A 22,201-nucleotide genomic window follows, 5' to 3' on the forward strand; every position below is an offset into this window, starting at 1 on the left:
GGATGTTCCAACCCACCTTAAACTATTGGGTACTCTTGCCTGCCTTGGGGTGGCTCCACTTTTGTGGTCTTCATAATATAAGATAAATAAATATGTCAGCAGGGAAAATAGGAGACCTTGATAATGGCTTTATCAAATGTACTTATCTTAAAAGGATAAGTTCACCTTTGGGAACATGTTACATGTTTTACCCGTTTTTAGGGGTAACATTTTCCCACTGTTGCTGCCCCTCCCCCTCCCTGTGACAGCATGTTGGTTTTTGAAAATAGTCATCAGTTTTTGAAAACAGCATGGCTATGCAGGGCTTCACCCACATGGTTACATCATTTATTCACAGAGTTCTGTGAATGAATGAATGAACTACAAGTTCTGATAGCCTTTGCAGCTGTTGGCTTGTAGTTCTGAGTGAACTACCAGAGCACTGTTGAGTGCTGTGGTAGTTCATTGAGTTCCTGTCTGTATCTGCTTGCCTGTATGGGATGTACTGCCAAGTAGATACACTGACAGTTTGCAGGAGTCCTGCATGGCATCAGTGATCTGCTGATCGCTGGTACAATGCTTTCCAGGCTCAAAAAAAAAAAATGAGTAAATACACATTTTTTCACCTACAAAAAAAATGGGCATTTATTTATTTATGTTTTTAGGAAAATCATCCTTTAACTCAACACAGAGATCTCACCAATAGAGACATAAGAGGTGGTTCAACATCTCTAGCATATATCAGAAACTGAAATATCAGTGTTTGCTGTACTGATATCCTATTGCTCTTTTCAAAATGTCACTCCCCATTCCAAGTGGATGACAAATGCAGCCACAGTTCCTTACCTTCTCCAGTAATGGAAAGGAAAATTCCTGCCGTTCGTTTGTTAACAGCTCTGCCGGGATGAATAAAGAGTCAAAGAAGGGCTGAAATACTGTCTGCAGGCTCAGGTACTTGGTCATATGATGTCTGCTAAAGGGAAGGATCGCAGTTTAGATCCTCAGTTTTCTCCAACAGAGGTTGTGATCATGTACTCAGGCCTTCTCACACGTGGTCAGTACTGAAAGGAACCTGGAACAGAATTTTCACCTTCTGTTAATCCTTTGCATCAACATTTTAGAAGTCCGTGTCGAAAGTATTTTTTTTTTAATTCTTTTATTTAAAAAGTTAACAAGGTAACAAACATAAAAAAAAACATTTCCATACAAAAAACACACAAGTTCCAACAATATCATTACAGTCACAAAAAACAATAAAGCAAAATTTACATCACAAATGCAAGAACAAAACGTTTTGCCGTGTCGAAAGTATGATGAGATTGCCAAGTGACAAGAGCAACTCAGTGAAGTGAATGCAGTCAACTGCTACAAGTACATAGACACTCACCAGCCACTTTATTAGGTACACCTGTTCAATTGCTTGGTAACACAAATTGCTAATCAGCCAATCACATGGCAGCAAGTCAATGCATTTAGGCATCTAGACGTGGTGAAGACAATTTGCTGAAGTTCAAACTGAGCATCAGAATGGGGAAGAAAGGGGATTTAGATGATTTTGAACGTGGCATGGTTGTTGGTGCCAGATGGGCTAGTCTAAGTATTTCCAAAACTGCTGGTCTACTGGGATTTTCAAGCACAAACATCTCTAATACCCAAAAATGCCTTGTTGATGCCTTGTTGATGAGGAGAATGGACAGACTGGTTCAAGATGATAGAAAGGAAACAGTAACTCAATTGTATTATTTATTTATTTCAGGTACTTGTATAGCGCTGTAAATTTATGCAGCGCTTTACATATATATTGTACATTCCCATCAGTCCCTAACCCTCAAGGGGTCTACAATCTAAGGTCCCTAACTCACATTCATACATACACACAGGGGCGGACTGACCATTTGGAAACTAGGGCACTGCCCGAGGGCCCAGGGTCAGTAGGGGGCCCCATGAGATGCCCCTGGTACCTTTTGCATAGGCTTTTTTGAGTCTGGGCAAGGACACAGGGGCCCCATGATCCCCTATTGCCCAGGGGCCCCATGAGTTGTCAGTCCGCCCCTGCATACACATACATACTAGGGACAATTTAGACAGGAGCCAATTAACCTAGCAGCATGTCTTTGGAGTGTGGGAGGAAACCGGAGCACCCAGAGGAAACCCATGCAGGCACAGGGAGAACATGCAAACTCCAGGCAGGAGGTGCCGTGGTTGGGATTCGAACCAACGACCCTATTACTGCCAGGCGGAAGTGCTAACCATTTAGCCACTGTGCTGCCCAAATTATTATTATTATTATATTATACAGTATTTATATAGCGCCAAAGGGTTTGCTCAGCGCTGTACAATAGCAGGGGGGACAGGACATGAGACAAAACAGTAACAATTCAATACACGAGGGGTTCGAGGGCCCTGCTCTTTCGAGCTTACAATCTAGGAGGGAGGGGATAGTGGTACAGGAGGAAGTGGCTGTGGGGGATGGAGTGGTGGGAGAAGTGGAGGAGATCGGTTGTTAGGTGAGGGTGGAGTAGGCTTCCCTGAAGAGATGGGTTTTCAGGGTGCGCCTGAAGGTGAGGAGGGTAGGTGACAGTCTGATGGATTGGGGTAGGAAGTTCCAGAGGATGGGGGAAGTCCTGGAGAAGTCCTGCAGTCGGGCGTGGGAGGAGGAGACTAGGGAGCTAGAGAGTAGGAGGTCCTGTGAGGAGCGAAGGGCACGGGTATGGTGGTATTTGGGTATCAGGTCAGTTAGGTAGTTTGGGGTGGCGTTGTGAATAGCTTTGTAGGTCAGAGTTAGTAATTTGAATTTGATGCGCTGTGCAATCGGGAGCCAGTAAAGGGATTGGCAGAGGGGGGTGGCAGATGTGGAACAGTTGGTGAGGTGGATGAGTCTAGCCGCAGAGTTCAGGATAGACTGGAGTGGGGATAGCGTTTGTTTGGGTAGGCCAGTGAGAAGGGAGTTGCAGTAGTCCAAATAGCCACTTGTTACAACCAAGATAGTAGAACACAATCTCTGAATGCACAGCATGTTGAACCTTGAAGCAGATGGGCTACAGCAGCAAAAGACCACACTGGGTGCCACTCCTTTCAGCTAAAAACAGGAAACGGAGGCTACATTTTGCACAGGCTCACCAAAATTGGACAACAGAAGATTGGAACAATGTTGCCCGGTCTGATGAGTCTTGATTTCAGCTGCGACATTCAGATGATCAGGTCAGAATTTGGCGTAAACAACACAAAATCATGGATCCATCCTGCCTTGTATCAATTCAGGCTGGTGGTGGTGGTGTTGTAATGGTGTGGGGGATATTTGATTGGCACACTTTGGGCCCCTTAGTACTAATTGAGCATCGTTTAAATGCCACGGCCTACCTGAGTATTGTTGCTGACTGTGTCCATCCCTTTATGACTACAGTGTACCCATCCTCTGATGGGTACTTCCAGCAGGATAATGTACCGTGTCGCAAAGCTCAAATCATCTCAAACTGGTTTCTTGAACACAGGGCTGCTGTTAGAAACCATAGGGCCCCTCCAAATAGACAGTTTACTATGCTTCAGTTATAAATGAACAAAGTGAGTAAATGGTACCAACCACTCATTGTGTTCATTTATGAATGGAAGGGGCTGGTAAATGTGACATATTTACCAAACCCTTCCCCCACTCTCCACTCTGAAGGATCCGATTGTGTGCTTGCAGCTGGGAAGGAGAGGAAGGAAACTGGCAGCACTGCGGGGTGGGGGGGGATTTATGCAGCACGGGGAAATGTATGGTGCATAGGGAGGGTGATGTGGGTAATTACTGGAACCAATCCCCTGTAGCAGCTAAAAGACAGTGGGAGGGAGAGAGAAAGAGCCATACAGGGGATCAGTTCCAGTAACTTCCCCCCTGCCATGCTGATCACCCTCCCTGTCCACATCTGATTCACCCAGCTGCCTGGGCCCCGTACAGGAGGACCAGTGGTACCCCCTTATCCACGGCCCAGCTTAAACATGATAATGAGTTCACTGTACTCCAATGGCCTCCACAATCAACAGATTTTAATCCAATATAGCCCTTTTGGGATGTGGTGGAATGGGAGATTCGCATACTGAATGTGCAGCCAACATATCTGCAGCAACTGCATGATGCTATCATGTCAATATGGACCAAAATCTCTGAGGAATATTTCCAACACCTTGTTGAGTCTATGCCACAAAGAATTAAAGCAGTTTTAAAGGCAAAAGGTGGCCCAGCCCGGTACTAGCAAGGTGTACCTAATAAAGTGGCCAGTGAGTGTAATTTCTACATATTAGTTTATCCAGGAATCAAGAATATAATTTACAGCATTTTGGGGTGGGCTTATAGTGGACCTAAACTCAAAAAGTGAAGATTTGCTATTTTATAGCGAATATCTAAAAATGGTAATTGCAGCACCTTAGCAGATTTACATTTTGTCTTCAACTTCTCCTGAAAAATAGCAGGGCACTTCCTCACAGCGGTATGTATGCAGTGTAAGATCATCTAAGGCACTGCTCCCTCTGCCTATTAGTCTAACCAGATTTTAAGTTAGATTTGATTACCATTTTTTCTACTGTGCTGCTCACTATTCTCCTTGCTGAAAAAAGGAATCTGTACATGAAAACCTGCACTCCAAGGTCCTTCTGCTTCATCCATTATTTAAATCTGTGCTTGTTCCACGTATATACTTTTGCTTTTTCCTCATTAACCAGCAAATCTTCAGACCACCAATCATCAGTGAGGCTGCTCTGACATGAGGAAGCAAAGCCCTGTTTCTCTAACAAGATGGCCACCTCCACATTGAGGCACAATGCTGAATAAGGCATAGTAAATCAGTAAAAGGGAAAAAAAATCACTGCAGGGGAATCACAGGCAATACTGGTGACTACTCCTTTTCTTTCTGCCATTTTTACAGTATGGGACAGCTGAAGATGAAAAGCAGTTGACTTATAAGAGAATATGCTAGAAACAGCAGCATATAAATATAAGCCTCCGTGCACATTAGTGGTTTTATAAGCTCCTAGAAGCTACTAATAAGCATTTTTTTTTCTGCTCCTAGAAGTGAATAGTGTTATCCTACATGTCCATGAACACTATTTTAGGCTAGAAGTGTTTTTTAAGCTTCAGCTTCTAGGAGCCGAAAAAATGCTTCTTTTTGCATTTTTGGGAGCAATATGCCAGCAGAAAAAAACGCTGACAGCTCCTAGAAGCTCCTAAACTGTGTTAAAGGAATGTGGAATAGACCTCCCATGCTACCCTGTGAAACAAGGAAAGGGAAAGCTGCTGTAACCTGTCTATATGCCCAGATAGAAAAAGTGTGAATATAAACCAAAAACGGTGTAGCATTATCCCAAATATTCTATGACTGCATACATATAAATCAAACTATACAGTATACCTTAATAATAATAGGCAAGTGAAATTGTTGAACCACAAATATGTGATAATATGAACCTGTGAATCTACAGAAAAAAAAGAAACAAAACCACAAACTGACCCAAAAATGGTCAGTGTGATGAAGTGTCCAATAGAGATGTGGAAAACCTCCCCTAAATATTAACAATAATAAATGTGCTCCCAGATGTCTAAAGGTGACATCGAATTGTGCTTAAAAAAGACAAATGGAAATATTCAGTGAAAACCAATAGAGAAGAGTGCTGACCAAGTGAAAGGGTCAGTATAAGAAACAAAATAAATAACGAATAATTAATGGCCATCCTGAAAGCGGAAGGTCAAAAGGTGATGAAAGTGAATTCCCAGATGCCCAAAAAATGGCATCAACATATGTGACCCAAATGCCTATATAAACAAATAACGTGCTTATAATACTATCCGTGGGACCACAAAGGTCCTTAATCTTACCCATGAAAAAAGTGATGCTAATGTGACACTGTACAGCAAGTGACCTTCATAAACAAATGAAATACTAAAACAAAAACGTGCCCCTCTGAAAAATCAAATTCAACCAATCTCATATGTGGGAAAGAACTACGGAAGGTACAAAAATACAAATTAGAAAAACAAAACACCTTGTGTCCAAGATGTGTAAATAAGACCCCCGCACCCCACCAATCTCAATAGATGCAATAACAATGGTGACAATGACCACCAAAAAAGTCCACGTGGAGGATAAGTCCTATAATTAAGGCCCAAATGCAGGTGACAACTTCAGAAGCAGGTGGTCTCAGGAAATAAATCCGTAACCAGCTGAATTGCCTCCTCACCTCAATGCATAGACCCTGCGGGGCCAATGCGCTCGAAGAGAAAATCCGCCTCAGAGATGCCTCTGATCCTTAACCGGGTTTCAGCAATAGTGGTGGTAGCCCCCTGTTCACCAAAGAAACTCCTGTCTTCTGATCTCTCTTTAAAATGCTCCTCTTTATGCAGCCGTCTCATAGCAACCTATATATGGGGAAAGACAAAAAATATTTCCATTTATCTTTTTTTAGGCACAATTAGATGTCACTTTTAGACACATTTATTATTGGTAAAATTTAGGGGAGGTTTTCCACATTTCTTTTGGACACTGCATCACACTGACCATTTTTGGGTCAGTTTGTGGTTTTGTTAGTTTCTTTTTTTCTTTAGATTCACAGGTTCATATTATCACATATGTGTGGTTCAACAATTTCACTTGTAGGTATACTGTATAGTTTGATTTATATGTATGCAGTCATAGAATATTTGGGATAGCGCTACACCATTTTTGGCTTATATCCTAAACTGTGTTAACTGCTGCTAAACTGGTTTCCAGCGTTTCTTTTTCCATAGTCAGCGGTTGTCGACATCCTCAATAGAGATGAGCGAATCGAACATGGCAAAGTGGAATTCGTTTCGAAGATCAGGAAAAATTCGATTCGCGCCGAATCCGAAAATTAGCAAACTTCGGATGCACGAATCGAATTTTCCCAAAAATGGCGGCGACATGTGTGGCGACGGAGCGGGGATCTCTGGGAAGGCGCGCAGACAAGGCGCGCTGACCCATAATGCATTCATTCATGACATGTGATCGCATTAGCCAATCAGCAGCCAGCCAGCCAGCACTGTGTAATGGTGGAGCTATAAATTGCGGCCATCTTAGAAATCTCCATTAGCCTCCGGTCATTCAAGAGAGACAGACCTGTCTGTATTAGGGACAGAGTTAGGGCCACAGAGACTTTAGGGCCACAGAATCGTTACTTAGGGACACAGAATCGTTACTCAGGGACACAGAATTGTTACTCAGGGACACAGAATTGTTACTCAGGGACACAGAATCGTTACTCAGGGACACAGAATCGTTACTCAGGGACAGACACAGAATTGTTACTCAGGGACACAGAATTGTTACTGAGGGACACAGAATCGTTACTCAGGGACACAGAATTGTTACTCAGGGACACAGAATTGTTACTCAGGGACACAGAATTGTTACTCAGGGACAGACACAGAATTGTTACTCAGGGACACAGAATTGTTACTCAGGGACACAGAATTGTTACTCAGGGACACAGAATCGTTACTGAGGGACACAGAATTGTTACTGAGGGACACAGAATTGTTACTCAGGGACACAGAATTGTTATTCAGGGACACAGAATCGTTACTGAGGGAGACAGAATCGTTACTGAGGGACACAGAATTGTTACTCAGGGACACAGAATTGTTACTCAGGGACACAGAATTGTTACTCAGGGACAGACACAGAATTGTTACTCAGGGACAGACACAGAATTGTTACTCAGGGACAGACACAGAATTGTTACTCAGGGACACAGAATCGTTACTCAGGGACACAGAATCGTTACTGAGGGACACAGAATCGTTACTGAGGGACACAGAATTGTTACTCAGGGACACAGAATCGTTACTCAGGGACACAGAATCGTTGAATTAAAGAGTATGTCAGACAACACGCAGAGGAGTGGCAGAGGAGGCAATGTTTCAGGAGCGAGCAGACGTGGCAGCAGAGGAAGGGGTCGAGGCAGCACTAGTCGCAGCCAGAGGCCAGTGCTCCCGGTGTCATCCAGCGGTCGTGTCTCCACCGACAACCCTGTCGTCATCGATTGGTTGGCTCGGTCGTCTTCCTCTTCCCAGGTCACCTCTGACACCTACAGCCAACAGTCGGTGGGCACGTCAGACACAACCGTTAGATGGCATGGCCCGGGAGCAAGCCCACTGAAATCACGTGTCCTCTACCTGCCCCTGTCCTTTGGTGTTCCCTCACCAAGCGAAGTATCGCATGCTGTGGGCTCAGCCCCACTGTACAGTGAGGAAGAGCTAACAGAGGGCGGTCAGGAACGGGGGGAGACATCCACCTCTTCAGCAGCCAGGCGAAGAAGTAGTGGCGAGGAGAGTGGCTCGGTAGCCGGTCTAGAGACAGGTCTGTCTCCTGACCCACACGCAGCCGAGGGGGCTAGTAGTGAGGCGGAGACCCTAATTGATGATGAGGCTGATCGCACTTGGCAGCCTCGTCGTCATCAGGAGAAGAGGGTGCCAGCTTGGCAGCGAGCAAAACAGTCGGTGGGTTGCCCAGGAGGCAGCAGGGTCGCAGCAGTGTCAGTGGAGGCAAACGGCCACGGAGTAGAGCACCAGCTCCACTGCAGCCTACCACCACGGCCAGTAGTGGTGCCGGTGTGCACGGAGGAAGTAGCAGTCAGCCAGTGAGGAGTAGCGGGGGCAAAGTTTCCTACTTGGCGGTGTGGCAATTTTTCGTCAAGCCGCCCGAGGAAGTAAACGTAGCCGTATGTCGACTATGTGGCCAGAAAGTCAAGCGTGGCCAGGGGCCCATGTTGGGACTACAGCGTTGCGTCAGCATATGCAGCGTCGCCATTCGGTGGCCTGGGAAAACCGTAATAAAGATACGGCGGTTCTGCCTGCCCCAGCCCCCGCTCCATCACCCGCTCCGTTACTTGCTCCGTCACCCGACGTCAATCGCCCTCTATCAGCCAGTCAAGGCTCCAACACCTCTGCTGAGGGGAGTTGTCGCTCGTTGGCATCTTCCGCTTGTTCAGGTGCTCCTTCTCCTGCTACTCCTCTTCACGGATTCCGTCAGCAGTCTTTCTTGGAATCCGTTTCCAAGAGACAACAGTTTGCCAGCACGCACCCGACGGTGCAGAAGCTGAACGTCCTCCTGTCCAAGTTGCTGGTGCTGCAGTCCCTCCCTTTCCAAGTGGTGGACTGAGCACCTTTCCGAGAAATGATGGCTTGTGCCGCGCCGCAGTGGAGAGTGCCAAGCCGGCATTTCTTCGCCAAAAAGGCAGTGCCAGCCCTGCATTCACATGTAGAAGAGATGGTGGGCCAGTCTTTGAGCATGTCGGTCTCTGCCAAAGTGCACGGCAGCGCCGACGTGTGGAGCTGTAACTACGGTCAGGGACAGTACATGTCATTTACGGCCCACTGGGTGAACGTGGTGCCGGCACAGCCGCACCAGCAACTTGGACAGGTCACGCCGCTTTTGCCTCCACGTTTGCACGTCCTTGGTCCAGCAAAGATGTCCGCCTCTACCACCTCTTCTTCCGCCGTGTCCTCAGCCGCCACCCCCGTGCCAAGTCCCATTACCCGACCGGCATATCACATGTGCAGGGCGCAACGGTGTCACGCTGTGCTGCACCTGGTATGCCTTGGCGAACGTAGTCACACAGGGGAGGAACTTCTGAGTGTAATGAACAGAGAAATCGACAGATGGCTGTCTCCGCGCAAACTGAAAATCGGAACCATGTTGACCGACAACGGAAAGAACATGGTGTCTGCTCTGCGTCAAGGAAGGTTGTGCCATGCGCCATGCATGGCTCACGTGTTCAATCTGGTTGTCAAGCGGTTCCTAAAATCCACCATCCCACTGCAAGACATCCTTAAAATGTCACGTAAACTGTGCATGCATTTCAGCCATTCCTACACCGCAAAGCACACCCTCCTTGAGCTGCAGCGGCAGAACGGAATTCCACAGCATCGCCTGATCTGCGACGTTGCAACAAGGTGGAATTCAACCCTACATATGTTAGACCGCCTTTACGAACAGCAAAAGGCCATCACCGATTTCCTGATGTTACAAGCGGATAAAGGTACTCCCCTGTGTAACTTAGATGTCAGCCATTGGCAGCTCATGCGTGACACCTGCCGCTTGCTCAGGCCCTTTGAGGAGGCCACGCTATTCGTGAGTCGGCAGGACTATGGGATGAACGACGTCATTCCTCTTTTGCACATCCTGGAACAAATGCTGTTAACAATGGGTGGTCAGGGTGCGGTAGACATGGCGCACAGATCTCAACGCCACATGACCCCTGTGGGGGCAGGACAGGAAGAAGAGGAGGAGGTAGAGGAGGACATTGGTGCTCAGGAATTATTGAGTGAAATGGGTGGTTTTTCCACTCAGCGGACAGGAGTGGAGGAGCAGGAGCATCTGGTAGAGGAGGAGGAGGAGACAGAGGACCCAGACGCACCGTGGCAGTATGCTGTGGAGATGGAGGCAGGGAGTCCCTCGCATTCCTTGGCACAAATGGCCCATAGCATGCTCGGTTGCTTGCGTAGCGACAGCCGAATAATAACCATCAGACAGAGGGATGACTTTTGGCTGTCCACCTTGTTGGACCCTCGCTACCGTTCAAAAATGGTGGCCTTTTTCACACCTGCTGAGAGGGAGGCCAAAATAACGTACTATAAAAACCACCTATGTAGTCAGTTGGTCTCTGCCTTTCTGCGCCAACGTCCATCCTCAGACACTGTGGGCCCTGTGCGCTCGCGTTCCGCTGCCATGGCAGCAGGGGAGGGGTGGGGTGGTAGGAGCAGTGGCAGCTCCACCAGCAGCGGCTGCCTCAGTCTGCAGTCGATGATGAGTAGCTTTCTTCACCAGCGCAGTGAGGAAACTACTAACCAGCCGCAGCAGCAGCAGCATCAGGTGGACCTGGAGCAGGACCTCAAACAACAGGCTTGGGCCTACTTGGACAGCACCCTGCCAACCGAGGTAGACAATCCCCTTGACTACTGGGCAACGAAACTTGACCTTTGGCCCCAACTAGCTGAATTTGCCCTTGAAAGGCTGTCATGCCCGGCCAGTAGCGTGGCATCAGAGCGCGTGTTTAGTGCGGCAGGAGGTATTGTAACTCCGTGAAGGACACGACTGTCCACCCAAAGTGTGCAGAGACTCACGTTTGTGAAAATGAATCAGGCGTGGATTAGTCTGGATTTCAAACCACCAGTTCCTGACACAACTGACTAAATCCGCCATGAATCATGCCCCAAACATGTTATTATTTTTAACATAGGCCTCTGTATGGCCTTCAATTTAAGCTGCTTACGCTTCGCCACTCTGCCATGGGCCCCTGTACCGCCTCCTCTTGCTGCTGCCAGGTCCAGAGTGTGTCATGGGTCCCTGTACGGCCTCCCATTGCTGCTGTCTCCATCGCCACACTCTGCCATGTGCCACTTTCAGGTCTCCTCACACTGCTGGTGGGTTCCATTTTGTCATAGGGTGCTGGCAGATTACGGGCCTCCCATTGCTGCTGCCAGGCCCGTAATCTGCCATGGGCCCCCGTACCGACTCCTCATGCTGCTGCCAGGTCCAGAGTGTGTCATGGGTCCCTGTACGGCCTCCCATTGCTGCTGTCTCCATCGCCACACTCTGCCATGTGCCACTTTCAGGTCTCCTCACACTGCTGGTGGGTTCCATTTTGTCATAGGGTGCTGGCAGATTACGGGCCTCCCATTGCTGCTGCCAGGCCCGTAATCTGCCATGGGCCCCCGTACCGACTCCTCATGCTGCTGCCAGGCCCGTAATCTGTCATGGGCCCCTGTACCGCCTCCTCATGCTGCTGCCAGGTCCAGAGTGTGTCATGGGTCCCTGTACGGCCTCCCATTGCTGCTGCCAGGCCCGTAATCTGCCATGGGCCCCCGTACCGACTCCTCATGCTGCTGCCAGGCCCGTAATATGTCATGGGCCCCTGTACCGCCTCCTCATGCTGCTGCCAGGTCCAGAGTGTGTCATGGGTCCCTGTACGGCCTCCCATTGCTGCTGTCTCCATCGCCACACTCTGCCATGTGCCACTTTCAGGTCTCCTCACACTGCTGGTGGGTTCCATTTTGTCATAGGGTGCTGTATGGCCTCCCATTGCTGCTGCCAGGCCCGTAATCTGCCATGGGCCCCCGTACCGACTCCTCATGCTGCTGCCAGGCCCGTAATCTGTCATGGGCCCCTGTACCGCCTCCTCATGCTGCTGCCAGGTCCAGAGTGTGTCATGGGTCCCTGTACGGCCTCCCATTGCTGCTGTCTCCATCGCCACACTCTGCCATGTGCCACTTTCAGGTCTCCTCACACTGCTGGTGGGTTCCATTTTGTCATAGGGTGCTGGCAGATTACGGGCCTCCCATTGCTGCTGCCAGGCCCGTAATCTGCCATGGGCCCCCGTACCGACTCCTCATGCTGCTGCCAGGCCCGTAATCTGTCATGGGCCCCTGTACCGCCTCCTCATGCTGCTGCCAGGTCCAGAGTGTGTCATGGGTCCCTGTACGGCCTCCCATTGCTGCTGTCTCCATCGCCACACTCTGCCATGTGCCACTTTCAGGTCTCCTCACACTGCTGGTGGGTTCCATTTTGTCATAGGGTGCTGGCAGATTACGGGCCTCCCATTGCTGCTGCCAGGCCCGTAATCTGCCATGGGCCCCCGTACCGACTCCTCATGCTGCTGCCAGGCCCGTAATCTGTCATGGGCCCCTGTACCGCCTCCTCATGCTGCTGCCAGGTCCAGAGTGTGTCATGGGTCCCTGTACGGCCTCCCATTGCTGCTGCCAGGCCCATAATCTGCCATGGGCCCCCGTACCGACTCCTCATGCTGCTGCCAGGCCCGTAATCTGTCATGGGCCCCTGTACCACCCCCTCATGCTGCTGCCAGGTCCAGAGTGTGTCATGGGTCCCTGTACGGCCTCCCATTGCTGCTGTCTCCATCGCCACACTCTGCCATGTGCCACTTTCAGGTCTCCTCACACTGCTGGTGGGTTCCATTTTGTCATAGGGTGCTGGCAGATTACGGGCCTCCCATTGCTGCTGCCAGGCCCGTAATCTGCCATGGGCCCCCGTACCGACTCCTCATGCTGCTGCCAGGCCCGTAATCTGTCATGGGCCCCTGTACCGCCTCCTCATGCTGCTGCCAGGTCCAGAGTGTGTCATGGGTCCCTGTACGGCCTCCCATTGCTGCTGCCAGGCCCGTAATCTGCCATGGGCCCCCGTACCGACTCCTCATGCTGCTGCCAGGCCCGTAATCTGTCATGGGCCCCTGTACCGCCTCCTCATGCTGCTGCCAGGTCCAGAGTGTGTCATGGGTCCCTGTACGGCCTCCCATTGCTGCTGTCTCCATCGCCACACTCTGCCATGTGCCACTTTCAGGTCTCCTCACACTGCTGGTGGGTTCCATTTTGTCATAGGGTGCTGTATGGCCTCTCATTGCTGCTGCCAGGCCCGTAATCTGCCATGGGCCCCCGTACCGACTCTTCATGCTGCTGCCAGGCCCGTAATCTGTCATGGGCCCCTGTACCGCCTCCTCATGCTGCTGCCAGGTTCAGAGTGTGTCATGGGTCCCTGTACGGCCTCCCATTGCTGCTGTCTCCATCGCCACACTCTGCCATGTGCCACTTTCAGGTCTCCTCACACTGCTGGTGGGTTCCATTTTGTCATAGGGTGCTGGCAGATTACGGGCCTCCCATTGCTGCTGCCAGGCCCGTAATCTGCCATGGGCCCCCGTACCGACTCCTCATGCTGCTGCCAGGCCCGTAATCTGTCATGGGCCCCTGTACCGCCTCCTCATGCTGTTGCCAGGTCCAGAGTGTGTCATGGGTCCCTGTACGGCCTCCCATTGCTGCTGTCTCCATCGCCACACTCTGCCATGTGCCACTTTCAGGTCTCCTCACACTGCTGGTGGGTTCCATTTTGTCATAGGGTGCTGTATGGCCTCCCATTGCTGCTGCCAGGCCCGTAATCTGCCATGGGCCCCCGTACCGACTCCTCATGCTGCTGCCAGGCCCGTAATCTGTCATGGGCCCCTGTACCGCCTCCTCATGCTGCTGCCAGGTCCAGAGTGTGTCATGGGTCCCTGTACGGCCTCCCATTGCTGCTGTCTCCATCGCCACACTCTGCCATGTGCCACTTTCAGGTCTCCTCACACTGCTGGTGGGTTCCATTTTGTCATAGGGTGCTGTATGGCCTCCCATTGCTGCTGCCAGGCCCGTAATCTGCCATGGGCCCCCGTACCGACTCCTCATGCTGCTGCCAGGCCCGTAATCTGTCATGGGCCCCTGTACCGCCTCCTCATGCTGCTGCCAGGTCCAGAGTGTGTCATGGGTCCCTGTACGGCCTCCCATTGCTGCTGTCTCCATCGCCACACTCTGCCATGTGCCACTTTCAGGTCTCCTCACACTGCTGGTGGGTTCCATTTTTTCATAGGGTGCTGTATGGCCTCCCATTGCTGCTGCCTCCACCGCCACACTGTGGCTCCACACTCTGGTTTTGGCCCCGTGACTGCCCAAATGAGTGAAGTGTGCGGTGATTCTAAGATCGACGGCACTCATCTGCATGTCATACTGACTGACAGTATTATTTCTCTTCCCCAGCAGACTCCAAGGGCATTTAAATTAAAGGTACAGTGTTCTGCACTAATATAAAGGCTCTCTGAAGCCTAGAAACACCCTTTTTATAAGTTAAATTCGCAGCGAATATATTCGACTCGAATCGAATTTATTCCACGAATTCGCCGAATCAGCCGAATCAAATTTTTGAATAATTCGCTCATCTCTAATCCTCAACAACCAGTGTATAGCTGGTTGTTAAGGAGCAAGCCAACAAGCCGGCCACCGTGTCCTTAACAACAGATGACTCATCACCCCTAAACTAAACAATTGGCGACAATATAAAATTGAGAAAAAAATTGCAGGTCTTGTATGAATTTTGAGGGAAACCCCATGTCAAAATTAAAAAACGAAAAAAAAAAAAAAAGGCATGGAGTCCCCCCCAAAATCTATACCAGACCCTTATCCAAGCATGCAGCTTGACAGGCCAGGAAAGGGGGGGTGGAGGACAAGCGAGCCCCCCCCCGCCTCCTGAACCATACCAGGCCACATGTCCTCAACATGGGGGAATGCTCCCCCCCAGAGCACCTTGTTCCCATGTTGATGAGAACACTAGCTGGGGTTGTAGGGGTCTGCGGGCAGGGTGCTTATCGGAATATGGAAGCCCCCTTAAACAAAAGGGCCCCCAGATCCCACCCCCCCAATGTGAATGAGTATGGGGTACCCCTAATGATCCACCAAAAAAAAAGTATTGTGTAAGAAACCAGTAGACAGTTTTTGCCAATTCCCTTTAAAAAAAAAAAAATGTCCCCCAGATTAAATCTGGCATCAATCACAACAAACACCACAGCCACCAACATGAGAAGAAAAAAAGGCACCTTTACTCGAAGCTGGCTTCTGCCATCTGACAGCTCTTAACTAAGTGGGAAGACATGGTGACATCACAGTTTGGCCCTGCCCCCTTGTTATGTCATCGACCGGGGCATGCTGGGTCAATGGCATCACGGTGGACCCGCCCCTTGGTTATTTGAGAAGTGTCAGACGGCAGGAGCCAGCGTCGAATAAAGACTTTTTTTTCTTTTGGGTTGCTGGCCGCAGCATTCTTCATGATTGACACTGAATTTACATCGGGGGACATTGTTTTTGATTTGTTTTTTAATTAAGGAATTGTCAAAAACTTGTCGCCTGTCTTTTTTACACTACACTTTTTTTCTTGGTGAATGATTAGGGGTACAATGTACCCCATACTTATTCACATGGGAAGGGGGCTGGGATTTTTGGGCCCCCTTGTTAAAGGGGGCTTTCAGATTCCAATAAGCTCCCTGCCTGCAGACCCTCCACAACCACTGGCCAGGGTTGTGGAGAAGAGGACCTTGTTCTCATCAACATGGGGACGAGGTGCTTTTAGGGCAAGTGGTCTGGTATGTTTCAAGAGGGGGGTGGGGACACTCGCATGTCCCTCTCCCTTTCCGGGCCTGCCAGGCTGCATGCTTGGATAAGGGTCTGGTATGGATTTCGGGGGGACCCCAAGCCATTTTTTTAAACAATTTTGGCATGGGGTTCCCCTCAAAATCCATACCAGACCTAAGGGTCTGACATGGATTTGGGGGGGACCCCACACCATTTTTAAAAATTATTTTTGGTGTAGGGTTCCCCTTAAAATTCGTACCAGATCTGAAAGGGCCTGATAAGGATTGGGGGGATCCCTCACGCTGTTTTTTCCCTTATTTTTCAATTACAATTGTTTTTTTTTTACATTTACCTGTCAGGAAGGAACACGGCTGACAGATGATCAGTCATCTGTTGTTAAGGACATGGCAGCCAGCTTCCCAGCCCACTCCTTAAAGACCAGCTATTCACTGGTTGTTAAGGATGCCGGCATCCACCTGCTCCTTAACAAAATCGATACCACTCCTAAACACTGAGAAATGCTCCTAAACAATGAAAAAAAATACTGCTAAAAACAGCTAAATATTAGGGTTTTTTTATCCAGTGTTTTTTGAGCATCTAGTGTGCATGGAGCCTAAAGATAAAATTAAAATATTGTATTAGACTGGTTTTAGAGCCTACAATTCCACAATCCATTTCACAAAACTATCATAATCTCCAGTAAATTGGTACAAAACGTGTTACTGTTACCACAAGCAAGTCACAGGGCAGAGGCTTCACAAATTTCCCCCTCATGAAAATCCTTCAACTGCCAGTGAATAAACAGCTGGCATTCAATTGGTTATTGACTGCTCTAACAAAATGGTTGCTTCAAATGTATGCAGGAAAAAGGTCTACTTTAAAGATCAAGCTGGAAGAGTTGACAGAAAAAGGAATTATTGGTCTAACAGCACACGTTAATTCAGTGAATAGAAAAGCAAGGAGTTCACTCATCTCTAATGATCTAGTATAATAAATACAATAAAGTAGCCTTCTCAACGGGGAACCTGATCAATCTATGACTAGTAAAGGTCAATTAAAATGCAGAAAATTGGAATAATTCTCCACGCAGGCATATTGATCTTGACCAGCTATGCATTAGAAATGAAAGAAAGTACGCACACATTAAATTCCCCTGTGAGTTTCTCTGCCAACTGGGAAGATATATAACAGAACATTATGTAACCACGGACTGTTATTACTGCTAACCAGAGTAAACAGCTTAGATCAGACACTCCATTGGCAAACCCTGGGCTTCTTGCAGGACTGACAGAATAGCAATTAATGCAATAAAATAGGATTTTTGTACAAATCATAAAGTCCTTCTCTTGTCACTCCTTGAGGGGCACATGATTCAAAAACATGTGGGTTATACTGCTACCTACAGAAGGATTTGGACAGTAGCAAACAATAAAAAACAGTGATCAGCCTAGTATAACCCCTCCCACTCCCAGTACACCTCAGTTTTGTAACAAAGTAGTTCCAACAGCAAGTCCATAAACATTGTAGTGGTAGGACCCTCAATGAACTCCAAGGATAGGATTTTATAGTGTTTACAAAAATTATAATTTCTTTCTCGTTTATTAAGTGACACTGGATTCAGTGATATTTGGGACATCCACAAGAAGTCCAACTGAGGGGCGGGCAGCAGAGCAAACAGAAACACTAACAGGTCCACTAGAAAACAACAGAAAGCAACTGGGGATTGCTCAAAGAGCTGCTTGAAGAACCTTACACCCAAATCTCTCAAGCGTTTGGAAGGAAGGATTTCCACAACTTCAGAGCTGGATTTGTGAGTGAACAGGCCAAAGACAATCTGGTCCTCAGTGACAGATGAATCAGTGTATCCAGAGACTGAACCATTTTGTTCAACAATAACAGGGTGTTAAGTTGTAAGGGTCTGGAGTAGAACCAAACACACAGGACTGCCTCAAAGATGATACCATTAGCCTCATGGTTTTTATGAAGAGCGAAGAGTCATTCAGCTCTTGAACAGAAGAGTCCAAGTTTGAGAATGAAGAGTTTGAAGTTTCTCCTGGTGGAGAAAAACTTTTGCCTCAGTTGTGTCTACAACAAGCCCGAGATACTTCAAGTAATAAGTCAGCTCCGATACTTTTCAGGGTATGAACTGTTCGTATCAAATTGTTGCTCAAAACATTTGGGGACTGCTCCCTCAACAATAGGCTGTCCAGGTATCCCATAATGGAATGCCCTAAGAGTGTACCAAGAACCACTGTTGTGCTGGAAAACAGAGACTTGCAAGTACGCCTCCTTGGTGTCAGCAGACGTCAGAAAGTGCCCCTGTTGGAGGGAGGCTATGGCAGACCTGGTAGATTTTATGCGGAATTATTGGATCTGAAAAAAGACATTTAGAGCCTTGAGATCCATGATGGGACAAATGCCCCCTTTAAGTTTGGGAACAATGAAAAAGTTAGAATAAATCCCTTAAACCTTTCAAATACAGGAACTGAAGTCTACTGGAGACGCTCGATGTGACGAAATGCATTACGGGGATTAGTTGTGACGTCATTACACATGCCAGCTTGAGCAGTGGTGTGTTATGCTGTTTTAAAATCTATGTTTATGATTATCTTTCTTCGCTTTTAACCTGTTCCCGCCGGGGCCAATAGCAGAATGACGGTAGAGCGGGACTCTCATCGAGCCAGGTGGGCGTCATATGACATTCTAACTGGATTGCGCCTCAGGCATACCCATGCGGCCGCGCAGTTTTGATATCTGTCAACGGCTGTGTACCTCGGACACAGCCGATGACAGATCTGTGTATTGGCCTGTTGCCAATATCATGTGACCTGCTGTGACTAATCACAGCAGGTCACATGATAATTGTAAACAATGGATGGCTTCCTTTTGTGCCATCCATTGCATACAATTGTGTCACTAGCTGTGTTTGGTCACAGTGATCACATGTACAGACTGGGCCAGTCACAGCCCATCTGGTTCATGTGATTAGCAGTGGCCAACCACAGCTAATCACAACAAAACAACCTGAATGAATCGATTTCATTCAGTTAAATGCCTGCTTATTGCAAATCATAATGTGTAAAAAAAAATACTAATCACTTCCCCAAGGTAGTACAATAATAGTAACATTATACTATTCTGGTCACAGTGTATTATGAAAAAAAAAATATGGAAAAAAGAAAAAAAAAAGTATTAAAAAATAATAATAAAACAAATTGAAAAAAAATTAGTCAGTCAGTGTCCCTGATCACTGCCACGCCAGTTATATGATGATGCTGTACTGTACTGTGACAGTATGTAAGAAAAAAATTGAGATTTTTTTTTTAAATGTCTTCATTTTCCAAAAATGTATGACAAAAAAATTACAACTTCAAAAAGCTTGCCATGCCTCTAAATAAATACCTCAGACTGTCTACTTTGTAAAAAGAGGTCATTTGGGGTATATCTGTACTGTCCTGACATTTGTGGGCCTCAAGAAATTAGATTGGCTGTCAGTACTGCAGAACTGATCGATTTTCAGATATATACCATTGTTTGTGAACTCTATAACTTTCCTACAGACTAAATAATAAATACTGATTTGGGTTATTTTTACTATTTTCAAAATTTTTGGACTTATTTTGTTAATTTAGCAAAAAATAAAAACCCCAGTGGTGAACAAATACCACCAAAAGAAAGCTCCAGTTATGAACAATATGATAAAAAGTTAGTTTGGATACAGCATTGCATGACCACACAATTGTCATTTAAAGAATATTGGCCTCGGCAGGAAGGGGGTAAAAGTGGTATTGTAGTGGTTAATAAACTGGTATCATACAATACAGTTTATTTCCTCCTACGTCAGCGGTTCTCAACCTGGGGGTCGCGACCCCTTTGGGGGTCGAACGACCATTTCCCAGGGGTCGCCTAAGACCATCGGAAAACACATATTTCCGATGGTCTTAGAAACCGAGACACCGCTGCAGTCTCCGGCGATGTGTGGGCGGGATGATACGCTGCTGTCACCCGGCCACACCTCCGGGATCGCTCAGCAGCTCCGCCTCCTCGCCGCTGATTGGCCACCGGAACTGTAGCTCAGGAGAGGCACACAGGCGGCCAATCACCGGCGAGGAGGTGGAGCTTGGAGAGGAGGAGCCAAGCGGCAGCGCGCGTACATCAAAGAAGACCGAGGGAGCGAGTGAAGAGGAGAGGCCAGAGAAGGAAGACAGCTGACAGGTAAGTGAGAGAGCGAGCCCAGGCTGGAGCAGGGGTCAGCAAGGTAAGTATCATTGGTGTCAGTGGGAGAAATAGTGCCCCATCATTTGTGTCACTAATACCAACGATGGGGCACTATTCCTCCCCCCACTGACACCAACGATGGGGCACTATTCCTCCCCCCACTGACACCAACGATGGGGTACTATTCCTCTCCCCACTGACACCAACGATGGGGTACTATTCCTCCCCCCACTGACACCAACGATGGGGCAGTATTCCTCCCCCCACTGACACCAACGATGGGGCAGTATTCCTCCCCCCACTGACACCAACGATGGGGCAGTATTCCTCCCCCCACTGACACCAACGATGGGGCAGTATTCCTCCCCCCACTGACACCAACGATGGGGCAGTATTCCTCCCCCCACTGACACCAACGATGGGGCACTATTCCTCCCCCCACTGACACCAATGATGGGGCACTATTCCTCCCCCCACTGACACCAACGATGGGGCACTATTCCTCCCCCCACTGACACCAACGATGGGGCACTATTTCCCCCCCCCCCTGACCCCAATGATGGGGCACTATTCTCCCCTCCACCACACTGACATCAATGATGGGGCACTATTCCTCCCACTGACACCAATGATGGGGCACTATTCCTCCCCCCACTGACACCAACGATGGGACACTATTTCCCCCCCCCCCCTGACCCCAATGATGGGGCACTATTTCTCCCCTCCACCACACTGACATCAATGATGGGGCACTATTCCTCCCACTGACACCAATGATGTGGCACTATTCCTCCCACTGACACCAGTGATGGGGCACTACTCCCACTGACACCAGTGATGGGGCACTACTCCCCCCACTGACACCAGTGATGGGGCACTACTCCCCCCACTGACACCAATGATGGGGCACTACTCCCCCCACTGACACCAATGATGGGGCACTACTCCCCCCACTGACACCAATGATGGGGCACTACTCCCCCCACTGACACCAATGATGGGGCACTACTCCCCCCACTGACACCAATGATGGGGCACTACTCCCCCCACTGACACCAATGATGGGGCACTATTCCTCCCACTGACACCAATGATGTGGCACTATTCCTCCCACTGACACCAGTGATGGAGCACTACTCCTCCCACTGACACCAGTGATGGGGCACTACTCCCCCCACTGACACCAGTGATGGGGCACTACTCCCCCCACTGACACCAATGATGGGGCACTACTCCCCCCACTGACACCAATGATGGGGCACTACTCCCCCCACTGACACCAATGATGGGGCACTACTCCTCCCACTGACACCAATGATGTGGCACTACTCCCCCCACTGACACCAGTGATGGAGCACTACTCCTCCCACTGACACCAACGATGGGGCACTACTCCCCCCACTGACACCAACGATGGGGCACTACTCCCCCCACTGACACCAACGATGGGGCACTACTCCCCCCACTGACACCAACGATGGGGCACTACTCCCCCCACTGACACCAACGATGGGGCACTACTCCTCCCACTGACACCAACGATGGGGCACTACTCCTCCCACTGACACCAACGATGGGGCACTACTCCTCCCACTGACACCAACGATGGGGCACTACTCCTCCCACTGACACCAACGATGGGGCACTACTCCTCCCACTGACACCAACGATGGGGCACTACTCCTCCCACTGACACCAACGATGGGGCACTACTCCCACTGACACCAACGATGGGGCACTACTCCTCCCACTGACACCAACGATGGGGCACTACTCCTCCCACTGACACCAACGATGGGGCACTACTCCTCCCACTGACACCAACGATGGGGCACTACTCCTCCCACTGACACCAACGATGGGGCACTACTCCTCCCACTGACACCAACGATGGGGCACTACTCCTCCCACTGACACCAACGATGGGGCACTACTCCTCCCACTGACACCAACGATGGGGCACTACTCCTCCCACTGACACCAACGATGGGGCACTACTCCTCCCACTGACACCAACGATGGGGCACTATTCCTCCCACTGACACCAACGATGGGGCACTATTCCTCCCACTGACA

The sequence above is a fragment of the Staurois parvus genome, unplaced genomic scaffold (genome assembly GCF_062004578.1).
Source record: "Staurois parvus isolate SC_StPar_1 unplaced genomic scaffold, SC_StPar_1.0 ptg000671l, whole genome shotgun sequence".
Classification (NCBI taxonomy): Eukaryota; Metazoa; Chordata; class Amphibia; order Anura; family Ranidae; genus Staurois; species Staurois parvus.